This window comes from Hemibagrus wyckioides, linkage group LG08 (assembly GCF_019097595.1).
Source record: "Hemibagrus wyckioides isolate EC202008001 linkage group LG08, SWU_Hwy_1.0, whole genome shotgun sequence".
NCBI lineage: Eukaryota > Metazoa > Chordata > Actinopteri > Siluriformes > Bagridae > Hemibagrus > Hemibagrus wyckioides.
This window is the reverse complement of record NC_080717.1, coordinates 10,704,258-10,719,051: the sequence shown is the minus strand read 5'-3', so window position 1 is coordinate 10,719,051 and position 14,794 is coordinate 10,704,258.

Sequence of the window (14,794 nt, the reverse complement as noted above, 5' to 3'; positions counted from 1 at the left end):
TATACAGTTTGCACATTCTGCACTACTACCTCCCTCTGTGTTTATATCATTTACAATCCTCTTTATACCACTCTATCATTATTTGCATTACAAGTTTATTTCTTATTTTTAAATTGTACTACTCCTTAGGCACTAATCTTTCCATGTGCAGTTTTAGTTAAATAAAGTGCAATAGCTTTTTTTCCTGCCTAGGGACACGATATTTTAGGGATAAATCTTTAGGGACTCAAGCCATCTGTAATCCCATGTATGCAGAAGGAGGCAGAATGCAGGCTGGTGAAGGGGGATTGGCAGGTGACCAGACTAGGGAGAACATAAGGAAAAATTAAAAAAGGATGGCAATTTCCCTTTAAGTAATCTAATTTCTACCCATGTTATATATAAGGTTAACCTTATGCATGGACTTGAAAAGTATGGCTCAAATTAAGTTCAAGCAGTGCTGTGAGATATGTTGTTCTCAGAGTTGAAGGTGTTTGTTTTTCAAAATAATTCACATAGGTTCAGGTTAACCTCGCTTTCATGTGTCCCTCCTAACTTTCAAGGCAAACCTATAGCCCAGTCTAAGCAATATAAAAAATGGTGAAATGTCTCAAGCCCTTCCCAAGATCTGCACGTTCATTCCAAATACAGCAGGTGTTTTGGAAAGAGGCACTAATAAATCCAATAAAGAATATGTTCACAGGCAAACAAAATGTCATCAGCATTACCATCTACCAAAGGCCAATGTGAATCAGAAATGCTGAAAGGATCCTTTAGACATCTGTTTCCAGTGACTGGGGCAGACAAATGTCAAAAATCAGCAGGAGAAATAGTCCCACGCTCTGCTGGATCGAATTAGCAAGCTATAGATAACCTTCAATTCAGGCTTGGGCTCAAAAACAAACATTAAGTTCACACCCTTGGCTAATAGTGTTGTATTAATGAAAGTGGATACCCCTATCAGTCCCGGACATCATCAGCTACAGGCCACTTTTAGCCTATCTGCACATTTTGGCACAGGCAACCACAAACATTGGGGAAACACAGAGGGAAAGCTCACGCAAGGCCCAAACCGTCTGCGCGGACTGTGTCTTGAACTGATGGTCTGTCATGAGAACAATTCAGCAGTTGCAGAGAACAGCTTACAACAGCTGCTCGGCCTCCATGGACTTCTCCACTACATAAAACAGAAGAATCGCCATTTATCTTCCACTGTCTCACAACATGATAAGTGTGCTTGGTTGTGGATTTACATCGCCTGTATTTCTTTCTCAAGGAACAATGACATTTTAAAAATAGCACTTTTCAGAATCCCTTCACAACAACTTGTTCTGAAGGTTGCTCATACACACAACATGAAAAGATAACACGGTAATCCTGCACCTACAGCAGAAGCTCAGAAAAACAAAACTCTTCATCTGGTAAGTTTGTCTGTTTTCTCATCTTAAGTTTGTAAGACTACATGACTGTAAAAGAGCACTGTGCAGCAGACATTACCGCAAGCTTCAAGGTGGTAAGAGATGGTGCTGAATATATCTGAATCTCTCTGATTGACAGTTCCATATAAACACATTCCTTTTAGTCTGAACAATCATTTTCCACAGGAGGAATGGAGGTCATGTTCAAAGCACAGACTTGTCTGGGTCTTCTAGAGGAATCACCAGATTGTGAAACTTTATATCTTTGACCTCATGTCAGTCAGTATGTTTTTTATTTGGCTTATGCATTTGAAAATCTCCTACAAGATGGCCCGCTGCTGGAAATTTGATAGATTTGGTGACGACACATCTTAATGTATTGTGTAGAATGTTGTGCTATTAAAAACAGACAACTGAAGTGGCTTCATTTACAATATGATTTTTTAAAATTCTAAATAATTGATTCAAAATGTTCACAACTAAATGCTAGACGCATTCTCACGTTTTCTACAGTAACACCCTTTTAAGACAGTATAATTGGCAATGAGCTACTGTGTTTAATTCCTTCAGGCAACAGGTTCAGTCCAGTCAGATAATTAATTTATTTTAGGCAAAAATGAGAAATAAAGTCAAAATGATTCATTTCTCAGATTAGAAATATGGACAAGTCTGACTGTGAAACAGTCCAAATTCCAAAACCCAGTCCAAATTCCAAAGCCTGAGAAAAGAGGAAGTAAAGGAACAACTGAAATCAAGTCCAAAAAACAGCCCAGGCTGAGGGAGTAGAGAAACGAGCTTAAGGCACGGAAAGGTAACTAATGTTGGCCATTAACCTCACACTGTTGTTTTTGTACAGCTTATTTTCATGAAAGTGACATCATGCTGCTGAAGTATTCCAGATTCTTTTAAGTGAGCCCTTCAAAGGAACTGCTGACCCTGGGGTAACCTCACCTATGCACATGCTGGCTCTGTGGCCTGGACATACCTGACAATTTTGGTCAGCTCTCTTTGTCTGCAGATAACAGGAAGACAACGAGATGATAATGAGTACAAACATTCCTTATCGAGAACAAAGCACAGTTAATGGCATTTTTCTTTTATAGCATTTGTATGTTCCATGAAACACGGGTCATCAAGTGAGCAGATGGCCTAGAACTGTTTTCTCTCTACTTGTTTGATGCTATTGACATTCTTCAGTGTTTGATGACATAAAGATCGAGTCTGTATCATCTGATCTGTCTGTATGCTGTAATGGTTCATCTTGATCTTAGCTAAAATCTAATATCAATCAATAGCTTCATCAACAGCTGTCATCAGCTTGACATATTTTAGGCTTAAGCAATGCATTATATCACAAGGTCTCATCAGTGCCATAATAAGAGTAATGTGATGCAAATTATTCTGCAAACAGCAGACGAGTAGCTGCATATGTTAATTACTATGTTTGTAAGTTGTAATGCTATAACCAGTGCATGTTGTGTTTCCTCTGAATGCCAGACCTGGTTAATAGCAAAGTTGTAACCTCTTTTTTTCAAAACAGAAAACATTAAACATACTGTTTTGTCATCTGTCTTTAATCACTCACTCACTCACTCAATCACTCAGTCTAAATAACTCAAGGTTGCAGTGTATCCGATGCCTTTGCCAAGAACACATGGCATAAGGCAGGCATACACCCTGAATGGGATGCCAGTCAATCTCAGGGCACACATTCATGCTTAGGGGCAAGTTGTCTTAGCCTGTCCACTTGCCCTGTTTTTAGCAGGTAGGAAACTTTAGAATCTGGAGGAAACTCAGACATGGTGAGAACATGCACAAAATCAAAAAAGCTCATTATCTAACCATGGACCCTGCAGCTGTGATGTAATGCTGCCCATTTTGACACCATGTATTTTGTACCTGGACAAATGTTTAGTCTAACGAATTTTAGTTTCTTCAAATTTTAGGAACGAAATAAGAAAGATATTTCATTTGCACCTTCTCAGTCACTGCTGATGAATTAATTATGGATATGGGAATCAGATATGGGTAAAATATCAGCACATATGAAAATCCAAGGGGTGTTTCACTTTGTGTCGTCACTTGACATGAATGTCTCTACTGAGCTGCATGAATCTACAGTTTGACTTTTAGAAAGAAATCAGCCCCAGCTTTGCTTTGTCATGCTGTTCCTTGTATTTTACTTTTGGCTATTGGTAATACTGTGGCTCTTGGTTCCAAATAAAATGTTAAAAATGATCTACCATAAACGCTGGGTAAAAGCTAATAAGCTGATATGAATGCCAAAAATAAAACCTAACCCACAGCAGTCCCATCTGTAACAGAATTTAGCAGAATTATTATTTGTCTCACTGCATGATGAATAAAGTGGTTTAATGATTAAGATGAGTCTCTTAAAATGCACCATTTTTCCTGCCATTTCATTTTGACAAAGCTGTTAGCGATATACTATATATATATATGTATATATATATATATATATCTGCTGTGAACAGTAGCATTCCACTTGCGAGCAGTGAGGGCATCAGCCATGATGAAGAAAAGCACTGGATCTGGGTGACATTTTAATCCTTTCCTCTGCTATTCTCAGTAGAGCTCAGTAATAAATCTAGAAGTCTTTTGATAGAAGGGCATTATTAATCATTTTTACATTTGTGTGCAGCACGTGAGCTGACAAGAACATGCTACTTGTCCAAACAGTCCCTGTGCCATTGTAAACATTCCTCTTTTTCATTTATCATGGTTGGCTGCTTTCACCACATAAGAGCTGATGAATTTACTGTGTCTTTCTGAAACAGCTGTGAAGCCACAGCTATGAGCGTTGGGGAGCAAATGATTTAGCACGACACTGACAAAGACGGAGAATGTAGGAAACAGAAGAGAACCTGGAGCATCCCTCTCTTCGTATTGCTCACTTGTGCCACTGCTTCCCATATGACACAGTGGGCTGGGCCACGTGTACCAACACAAATGCTTTTTTGAGTAGACACGACCCAGACAGTCATCACTGTGACAAACCTTGAACTGTTGCCCTTCAGTCTCTGGCAGACAATCCAGAGAGGATTAAACAGGTAATCAAAAGGTCAGATGCTGTGTAGAAAGAGTCTCATTTCACACAGCTTTTGAAAACATGTCTGTCTTTCAGAAAACGAATGGAAATGGAATATGCAGACTAACTGGAAGCTCAGTCTCATTAAGCCCTAACTTGAACTCGTGGCCCACTGAGAGAAATTCAAATACTGACTATTTCACTTTCTGTCAGAGTTCTTTGAAATTAATTTCTCGGTAAGACATATGCAAAGTCAATACTGAACAAATATTAGTATCCTCACTGGCCAGTGTTGTGAATTTTCCAAACAGCCCAGATGTTTGCCACATTACTGGTAACAGGTGGAAAATAATGAAAACCCCCAAAAAGGGAATGAAAACTCAACCCATGTCATATGAGGCTGTTGGATAAACATGAAAGACTATTGCTATGAGGCTACAATACACAAAAACTGACGTGTTTAATTTTCTTACACATGGCAAATGACATTAACACTTTAGTCTATTATATTCTACACCACAATATTCTACAAAGCCTCACAAACAGCCATTCTGATAATTAAAGAATCCGTTCAACATCTTTTTTATCACCAGTTTGGGGAAAGTTAATCTGCTTTTTTTTGTACGATTGATTCCCATGGGCACAAGGTGCAAGATGAACAAAATAAGTTTACTTATTACAGTTGTCATTATGCTATAAGACAAAAGCGGAGTGAAGAGGAGGATGTTGCTGCTTGGAACGCCTCATATCAGGCTGCAAAACATTAAAAGAAAAGTGTAATGATGGATAAAATGTCAGAAAATGTCAAAAAAAAAAGAAAAAAAAAAAGAACTTGGAACCAAATCATAGCTGAAACCAAATCATGACAAATTAAAAAAATAGAGTTTTGTAAGGGGACATCTGCTAAAATGAGGCAAACACGTCATCCTTCAGATTTTGAAAGACAAAAAAAAGTCAGACCAACATTTTCCAGGTTCCATGAACATATTGGAAAATATTGGAAGCTACTTGTGTTTTTACCTCAGTTTGAACCTAAAGCTTTTGTGCATCAGTGCTAACAAAGCACTGGAAATTGTTTCTTCTTAACCAAGCCCTGGTTTCTAAACCAGTTACCCCTCATGAACAACTGCCATTCCTCCAGTACTGCTGTAACTATTCATACCTACATCTGTTCTTCTGGAAAGATGCAAATCAGTATCTTCTTTCTTTGCATGACTTTAAGTGTTTCTTAATTGTGCAGTTTGTTGAGTATAATGTAACCAAATGCTGCACCCTAACGGTAGGATAGGCTTCGATATATCACAGAGAATGAAAAGAATGTTTACAAACTTTTGTCTTTTTACGCTATTTTCTCCCCAATTTGGTCCCCTGCCAGTTCTTCCCACCCACCCGCCTGCACTCCACTCACATATAACAGCTACCAGCCAGGTAGGGTGAAGGCTAACATGGGTGTCCTCCAAGACACTTGAAGGCAGCCAACCGCATCTTTTCGAAGTGTTGCTCATGCTGTATCACAGAGCAGTTTAACACATTCGGAGGAAAGCGTTATCTACCCTGTGAGCTCAAAGACGCCAATGATTGGCTAGTGGCAGATAGAGATAGATCAAGATAGAGAGATTAAGAGAGAGAGAGAGAGAGAGAGAGAGAGAGAACACGGCCAATTTTACACCCTTGGCTGCCAGTCACAGATGGCAGTGGATCGCTGCTCCTTTTTTTTTTTTAAACCAAATAATATGTTTGGGATACTTTCCAAGATTAAGTAAGAGTAATCCTCATTTTGAGGAGACAATGTTTTTGTTGGATTGAAAACTAAATTTCACCTTACATACCACATTCTGTCTGAGTAAGGTAAGCATGTGCTTCAGTGTCTGGAGCTGGTCTTTGTTCCATCATGAATGGCTTCTTTTTTTCATCACTACCCCTGATGTGGACTATATAATACTACCTGTTTCCCCATCTCTTTTTTTCATTAATGTGGAGGTTTCCATCATATCTATGCTCTCTGATCTTCCTTTCCATTGGGTCATTCTGTTTGAGGTTCACTTCCATAGAGAGTGGAAAATACATCAGCGCTGCTGGGAATTAACGGTTGCTTCCCGAATGGAAGTACAGATCATACGCCTACATGCATGCAGGCTACTCAAAGTCATAGTTTCACCCTGACTCACGCTGTTAGCTCATCATTACAATATGCCATTCCAACGTCCATTCCTAGAACTCATTAAGGTCATTGTCTGACAGGAGTACCCAGTCAACTCGATGACACAGTCATTAGCAGTAATTATATGTTAATAATGCCTTCATGTAAATTCAAACGGCTTAATGTGATTCTTCAATCAGCTTGACTGGAATCAGTCTGTGTATATCTGACCAGTGCTTCTGATGTTACAATGAACAGAAGCCGTTAAAAGGCTACATTTCAAAAAGAGAAATGTTATCTATTTTTTAAAAAATAAAAAATATTAATAGTTAACAGTGTGTTTATATTTACACTATATTGCCAAAAGTTTTGGGACACCCCTCCAAATCATTGAATTCAGGTGTTGTTTTTCAGGGGTTGGGCTTGGCCTCTTAGTTCTAGTGAAAGGAACTCTTAATGCTTCACCATGCCAAGACATTTTGGACAAGTTCATGCTCGCAACTTTGTGGGAACAGTTTGGGGATGACCCCTTCCTGTTCCAACATGACTGTACACCAGTGCACAAAGCAAGGTCCATAAAGACATGGATGAGTGAGTTTGGTGTGGAGGAACTTGACTGGCCTGCACAGAGTCCTGACCTCAACCTGATAGAACTAAAATTAGAGTGGAGACTGCTGGAATGGTCAAAAATTCCCATACACACTCCGAAACCTTGTGGAAAGCCTTCCCAGAAGAGTTGAATCTGTTACAGCAGCAAAATTCGGGCCAACTCCATATTAAATTCATGTCCATATAAAGGAAAATGTCCCAAAACTTTTGGCAATATTATATATATATATATATATCATTACCTACACACCACATCATTTAGGTAGATTTGTTATGTTAAATGATTTATGTTACGTTACTCTTGCTGTTCTTTCCCTTACTCTCATATCCAAGCTGTCAAATTCTTCATTCTAATTGGTCGGAAGGTCTGGATTCATTTTTTCTAGCAGCTCAGACAGTACTGACAGCTATACAGCTGTTAATCAAATCATATGCTTATGTCAGTGCACTTACTATAATATGTTCTTGTTACTATAGTAACACCTTTATAAAACTGTGCAATCATTGATTATTTTTCTGTGAAGTGACACCTATTTTGCATTTTTGGAAGTAGGCACTTGTGCCAGTGCTTTGTACCGAGGTAAAGCTAACATAGTAAACAAACTTACAGTATGATTTTGTTAGTGATGGCAAACTGCTGGTGTATAAGAGGAATAGAACATTTCAGGGCATCATTATAGGAAATAACATTTACATTTCTGCCATTTGGCAGATGCCCTTATCCAGAGCAACTTACATTTGATGTCATTTTTAATACAACTGAGCAAATTGAGGGTTAAGGGCCCAGCAGTGGCAGCTTGGTGAAACTGGAATTCAAACTCACAAGCTTCCCCTGAGGAGTCACCATAACCACTAATCTACCACTTCCACCACCTAGTAACACTGCTTAATGTTGGGCTGCTTTCACACCACCCTGTTGTTAATCACACATCTATGACTGCATGCACTTCTGTGTTTTATACCTTACTTTTTTGTGACAGTCTGGAAAGCTCCACTACTCATCTGCTATGGCTACCTCGAGCAACACATGTCTTCTCCATTGAACTTTCAAAAGCTAGATAACAGACTACATGACACCAGCCCGGAAAACTCTATTGAAAACATTTTTTCCAAGTGCTAACATCTTCATAACATCATCTAACATCAACAGTGTTTACAAGCTGGTGGGCAGCAGTTATCATGATCTCATATGCTTCACTTCTCTCCTTCATTATCAACAACATTTATTTTCCTTTTAGGCAAGTTCTCTTCTAAGGAAATGAAATATGTGTGTTTGGACTGGGTCTTGCACAAGAGATAAAACATGCAAACTGCAAACCAACACATTATTGATAGGCTTTAAATGGCACACTAGAGCAGTATGACGTAACAAAAATAAAAGAAAAGGGCCTTGTTTATACCTGATTTCACTGTCACAAGACCACCCCAACGAATAGCAGGAGAACTCATTCACTGTCTAGATCACAGCATTGTCTCATACAATTTGATGTTTCTATCGGCATCGTTTCACACTCCTGACAACTCTTAAAGTTATTGGGGTTGTTTCTTTGTACAAACAGGTGTAACATTAGTAGAGGATAACATTGCCAATACATCAGAACCCATTTGAGGAAATGATTTTTGTAATGACAGCAAAATGAAGGAGAACAGAACCAACACACACATGCACCAATTTCAAAATCAAAAGCAAACAGAGGCTCGGGTATGACTCCAAAATCTTCTGACAGAAAAAGCAGCTATGAAGCCCAATCCATTAGTTCACCTGGAAGACATCTTATCAAGGAGATTTGTTTGCACTCGAACCGGCGTTACTAAATATTACATTTTCTCGTGAACAGGCCACTCAATTCAGCACTGCTTCCTCAAAATCAAACAACAGGTGTCTTTGTCAGACTTGAGGGACGAGTGAGAGGCTCTGGGGGGAGTTTAGGTTTCACTCTTTGAAAGTGATATGAGGTGGCCTGTGTTTCTCAGGCCTCCCCCTTCCTCCAAATCTGGCTGCTGAAGGATGGACCACCCAACTCTCAGTACTTTGAGGGAACCATCTTCCCCACCAGCTCCATCACTCCACTCTGAGGAAGTCATTCATTTCAAATCTACATCCATCTCATCTGACCAAGGAATGAAAACCAAAACACACATGAAGAACAAAAAAGTTAAATTAAGTCCATAAGGTACATGCAATATGCTATGTGGTTAGCATTAACTCATTTCAATTTAGTCCATGTGATGTAAAATCATTTGTTTTTCACTTTAACTGGGAATTTTTTTTGCTTTCGTGTTTCTATGCATGCAGTAAGAATGAAAATGTTCTAAAGGCTCCTTTTATTGTTTCTACTTGTTTCAACAGTCAAAGAAATGCCTACAGCATGTTCAGAGTCTACCAGGAAGTACATGTAGGCTGTTATATCGGCTATTCTCTAGAACATTATTCTGTTTTTATAAAGGATATGATTTAAAACAATTCCAGTAACATATGCAGAATCGAATTTTGCTTGACTTACACTGTACATGAAAGATCCTTGTGTTTTATTTCAGCCACCATGCAGTCCTCCTTTATTGCCAAGTTTTTGCAACTTTAAAAAGCACACAGTGATCCATATTATCAGTACATCAGGTACTAACGGCAATCTGTAATCTATCCTTCTGGCTATTAATTGTTGATTCACATGCAGGTCATTCATTCATTTTAGCTCCTTTTTTTCCACTTCTCACTGCTTATTCATGTGGAATACAGAGAAATCTCCCCCACATTTACATATGGTAGCTTGGGGTGAAAGATGAAGCATGTTATACATGGACACTGACCAATATTAAGCTGATGAGTGTTTACAGAATGAAATGAACTCAGAAGAGAGAGGCTTGAGCGTGAGCAAGAAGATCCTGAAGTGAAGAAATGCGTCGAGTCTGTTGTCTTAGTCTGAGGCCACATCCAGCCAAGATGCTCTCAGTCAGTTTGCCTGTAAAGTGAACCTTCGTCTGTGACAAATGGCTGTGGCATTTTCAACTCTGGCACTGGAGGCTCCTAAGGGAACCTTTTATGGTGCGAACAGTGAACCTTGCATAAGGCCCAAACCCTTTAAAGCCCCACTAAAGACACGGAGAGAGATGCAAAGCTTCCATTTAAGTTCCACTTTTTCCACATCTAATTAGACTGCTGTGTAGCACCCAAATACGTCTATGAAAAACTCAACTCAGTTTGTATTAGCTTCCCTGCATAGGCCAGGATTTCTGACTGTTCAAAAAGTTCACAAGCTCTCAGTGTATATGTACATACTGTATAAGCGAATCAGTGTCACCCAAGCCGTGTCTGAGAATATCTTAAACAGAAAGTTCTCGAGGGTGTTGAAATAGCCGATCATCCATTTTCTCGTAAGATTTTTTCCTTTTTTTCACCGCATCAGCCAGATGATCTAACTTTGCTCTGTTACCTATACATTACTCTGTGTCGAATTTTGCCTGTGACACTCGTGATGGATGAGTTTTTTGCTGAACACTGCAAGCAAGGCATCCAATATGTAGATGCCCGCTGTGATCAAGCAAAATTATTTGGATAGAAACCATGGGAAAGCCTTCCTACCACATGACAAAATACAGCCAAATCCTGGACAAGAAATTCAGGGGGCCACTTCGGTGCCGAGCTAGGAGATCTTTGCTTTGCCAGAAAAAAAAAATTTGTTTACTCCATACATTGGCATGACTCTGCGGGAGATACAGTATCAGCTCTTTTAGATTTGGACACAGAGTCCTCCATTTATCAGGCATAAAAATCTCATCCTGTTTAGGGAACCTGTCGTAACATAGCACAGCCCGAGGAATCAGTCTGCTCTGCCTGGTAAAACGAGCGCCTTTCCAAAATGCTAACCATATGTTCCACGCTCACTGAGATCAGAAATACTGCTAAACACTTTTGTAGTTCTTCAGAGTAATTTCATGTGAGAATCCTTTTATAATTATGGCACAAGACCATGTAGCTAATTTGAAACGTTTGGCGTGGGACATTACAATGTTTGACAGCGTTGTTAATGTTGTGTTTAAGGGGTGAAGTCTTTTTGATATGTGCTTATAGTAGTGTTACTAAGCACTGTTCACTGTCTGAAAACGAGACATTGTACATGCAGGGACTTTGAATATGAGGTGTGCACAATTCAAACCGCAAAAAATCAGAGCAAAGAAAGAAAAAAGAAAAAAACTAGACATCCAGGAATTTCATTAATAGTACCATCCCAGCTGTACAGAATAGATGGCGTGTAAATCAACTGAGACATAAATCATTTGGCATATAAAACAACAGCTTTGGTCATGGAAAGTCATGTCCACGATTAATTTCTCTCTGAGAATTTTCTCATCAAAACGCTTACTTCACCCCTTCACTTTGTTCATTACAGCAAAAACATCTGGCTGACAGGTTTTTCTGTCTTTTTCACAAAAAACAGAGTGAGAGACTTCTAAGCAGCAAGAGTAAAGAACTGGATTTGACTACACAGATTCAACATCGACAATTATATCATGACTCTTAGGCCTGGTTAGATAAAGACTCTATGTATCACTAATCTATCACTATCTATCACACAATCTATCACTTGGTTGTTGTTTTTTTTTTTTATCCAGCTCTCTAATCACAACCATTTACAGTAAAATATATCCTCTGTTCTCCAATATCTCTTAAATCACATTTCTTGACCATTTCTGAGAAGCGACTAAGGAAAATATCCCAGGGATGTGTCTAGGTTTTCTTACAGGGAGTGGTAAGGCAGGGGCAGGCACATATTAGAGAGATGACACTGTTTACTTCTTTATAGGATAAAGTTACATTTGCGAAATAGTTTATATGATTTGGTGCAAAATAAATGATCACAATAGTGCTTCATGGTTTCCTATGGGTAATCCAATTTTACTCCTCAGTCCAAACACATGTGTTGTAGGTGGATTTCATTTCTAAATTGTCTGTAGTGGGAGAGTGTGTGTGACTGTGCCCTTCGATGGGTCATCACCCTGTCCAGGAGGTCCCACACCTTGTGCCCTGAGTCCTTAGACTGCAGATTCCCTGTGACTGTGTGTAGAATAATCTGTACAGAGGATGGTTGGATGGATTGATGGATTAAATGGATGGATGGATGGATGGATGGATGGATGGACAGACGCATGGACGGACAGTTGCATGGACAGATGGATGGACGGTTGAATGGATGGATTTGATTTCAATATTATATTGGCTTCATATTTCTTTCGATACCTAACACAGAAGAAATGTCTCCCAAACCCTAAAATGATGGTTACGTAATGTGTTCTAAACAGAAACAAACACAAAAACAGGAGGCGCAAGAGAAGGAAAGATGCAAGATTGACATACATTATAAAGCTCAAATGGCAATCGAAGGCCATGTTTATTAACACCCTTCATTAAAGAGTCCCTTCATCCTTAGGAACTGCCTGGTCTGGGTCATGGTGATTTAAATCAGGTACGAATATTTTTATACTTTAGGAGGTAGAATATTGTGGGTGGGTACAAACAATAATATTAGCTACAGTTGTGGAGCTATCAGAGCCAGAATGTACATGTCATGCTGACAAGGATGAGGGTTTCTCAGTGTTTCTGGATTCATGGTGGTTTAAAAGTCCTGCTTAGCACACACCAGTTTAGGGTTTAAATCTAAATGCAGCTACAGAAATTGATATTTGTAGCACTACTTACTTGCAGATACAGATAGTGGCATTGTGTTACACCCCTACAAGATGATTCATTATCTCTGCATGAATGATATAGTAAAAGGAATTTCATTTCTGATACTTGAGGTCAGATTTTCACTTGACAAGGTTAATTGCATGCAGCCATTTAGCCTTATCCATGTCCATATCTGGCTAGCTTTGTGACAGTGATTTGTAAATGCAACTGAAAATGAAGCATCAGTGAAATAGGACACAACCAAGAGCTCTAAGATCATCATGTGCATGCACTGGAGAGAGTGTACTCCAAAATAACACTTAAATTAAGTCAAAATGTAAACAAGTCCGCCTGTAAACATCGGAGTCACACTTTAGCCAAAACAGGTCATTTTCAGTCATTTTGTAAAAGACTGTTAGCAGCAAGTCAGTGTGTGTGGACTTGTGTAAAAATCTTGAAGAGGTTTAACTTGTTCAGTCACTGTTATTGCTAGACACTTTAGTCTGTGGTCCATGTGGTTTTCCTTTCTGGTATCCAGAGAGTGCTTTTAATATATGTTAAAGTGGTGTCACTGCCCAAATCCATACTGAACATGTATGCTGCTGTATAATGTAGAAGAACATGAAGGACTGCACTGAAATCCTGCTAAACTGATCAGATGTTATACTGATTTCCAAACCTTGAGAGCAATTTATGATTGAGGTAAAAGTGACACATCTGCTCTATGCTAGTCCATCAGAACGATACAGTCTTTGAAAGATTCAGGATATTTTGGAAATTTGGCAATTCACTTTTAGTCTACTAACAAGGAAAAAAAGTTGTTTATGGTACCTTTCTACATCTGTTTAGCAGAATGATTACTTTGTGGAGAACAACATGTTCAACTTGCTTTGGTGTTTTTCTTTTTGTATGCCAAAGGACCACAGGGCACCTGCCACAAGTGTTTGTGTCTCTAAAATAAGAATCTGCACTCAAGCTGCCAACGTTTCCCCACCTTGACAGGTTGTTAAGAGTAATCCTAAAGAGCAATAATATGTCAGCGCTCCTCCTCAACAGCTTTTGATTGTGAACGATGTGGCACAAAATGTGGAAAGACTAGAAATGATCTAACACCTTCTGTGGCAATGGAACTGTAATACTAGACAAAATGCCATCCAGGACATACAATAAAAATCCAATATACTAGTGCCCTTGATGAAAACAAGTAGATATATGAAATAGCATGTTTAGTTAAAGCCTTTTTCGAGCTTAACACTGGGCATGAGGCAGGAATACACCCTGGAGCACACACACACACATACAAACACCTACAGCAATTTAGCTGCATATATTTGACCTACTGCCATGTTTTGTGATGTTGGAACGAAACCCAGATGAACACAGGAACACATGAAACTCCACACAGAGAGTAACCTGAGCACAGGGGCTGCATTTTTGTTGTTATGCAATCATTTCTGTGTTTATTCAAATCCTAATGTTAGGATCATTATCCAGCTAGGAACAAGTCTGAACCTCCTGGTAGAGGTAACCAGGCTTTGAGGTGATCAGTTTTCACAAGAGCCACAAAAGCATCAATGTTCCATCAGCATGTACACCATTTTTGTTACATACGCTGATAATGTACACTGGACAAAAGAACACACTACTAGAGGCTTGCAAGATTTGTGAAACTGTCCTGTTTTTATATTCACTATTCTCTGTACTGTACTCTGTCCATGGTAAGCATTTAATTTTTTTTTCCTTCCATATGTTTTCTGTACATCTTATCCTGCAGAGGATCACAGAGAGCCTGGAGTCCATCCCAGGAGACTCAGGCCACAAGGTGGGGGACACCATGTATAGGATGCCAACCCATCACACTGCATAACTGCACACCCTTTCACACACTATTATATTTCGTCATACATCAGACACCCTTATCCAGAGCAACTTAC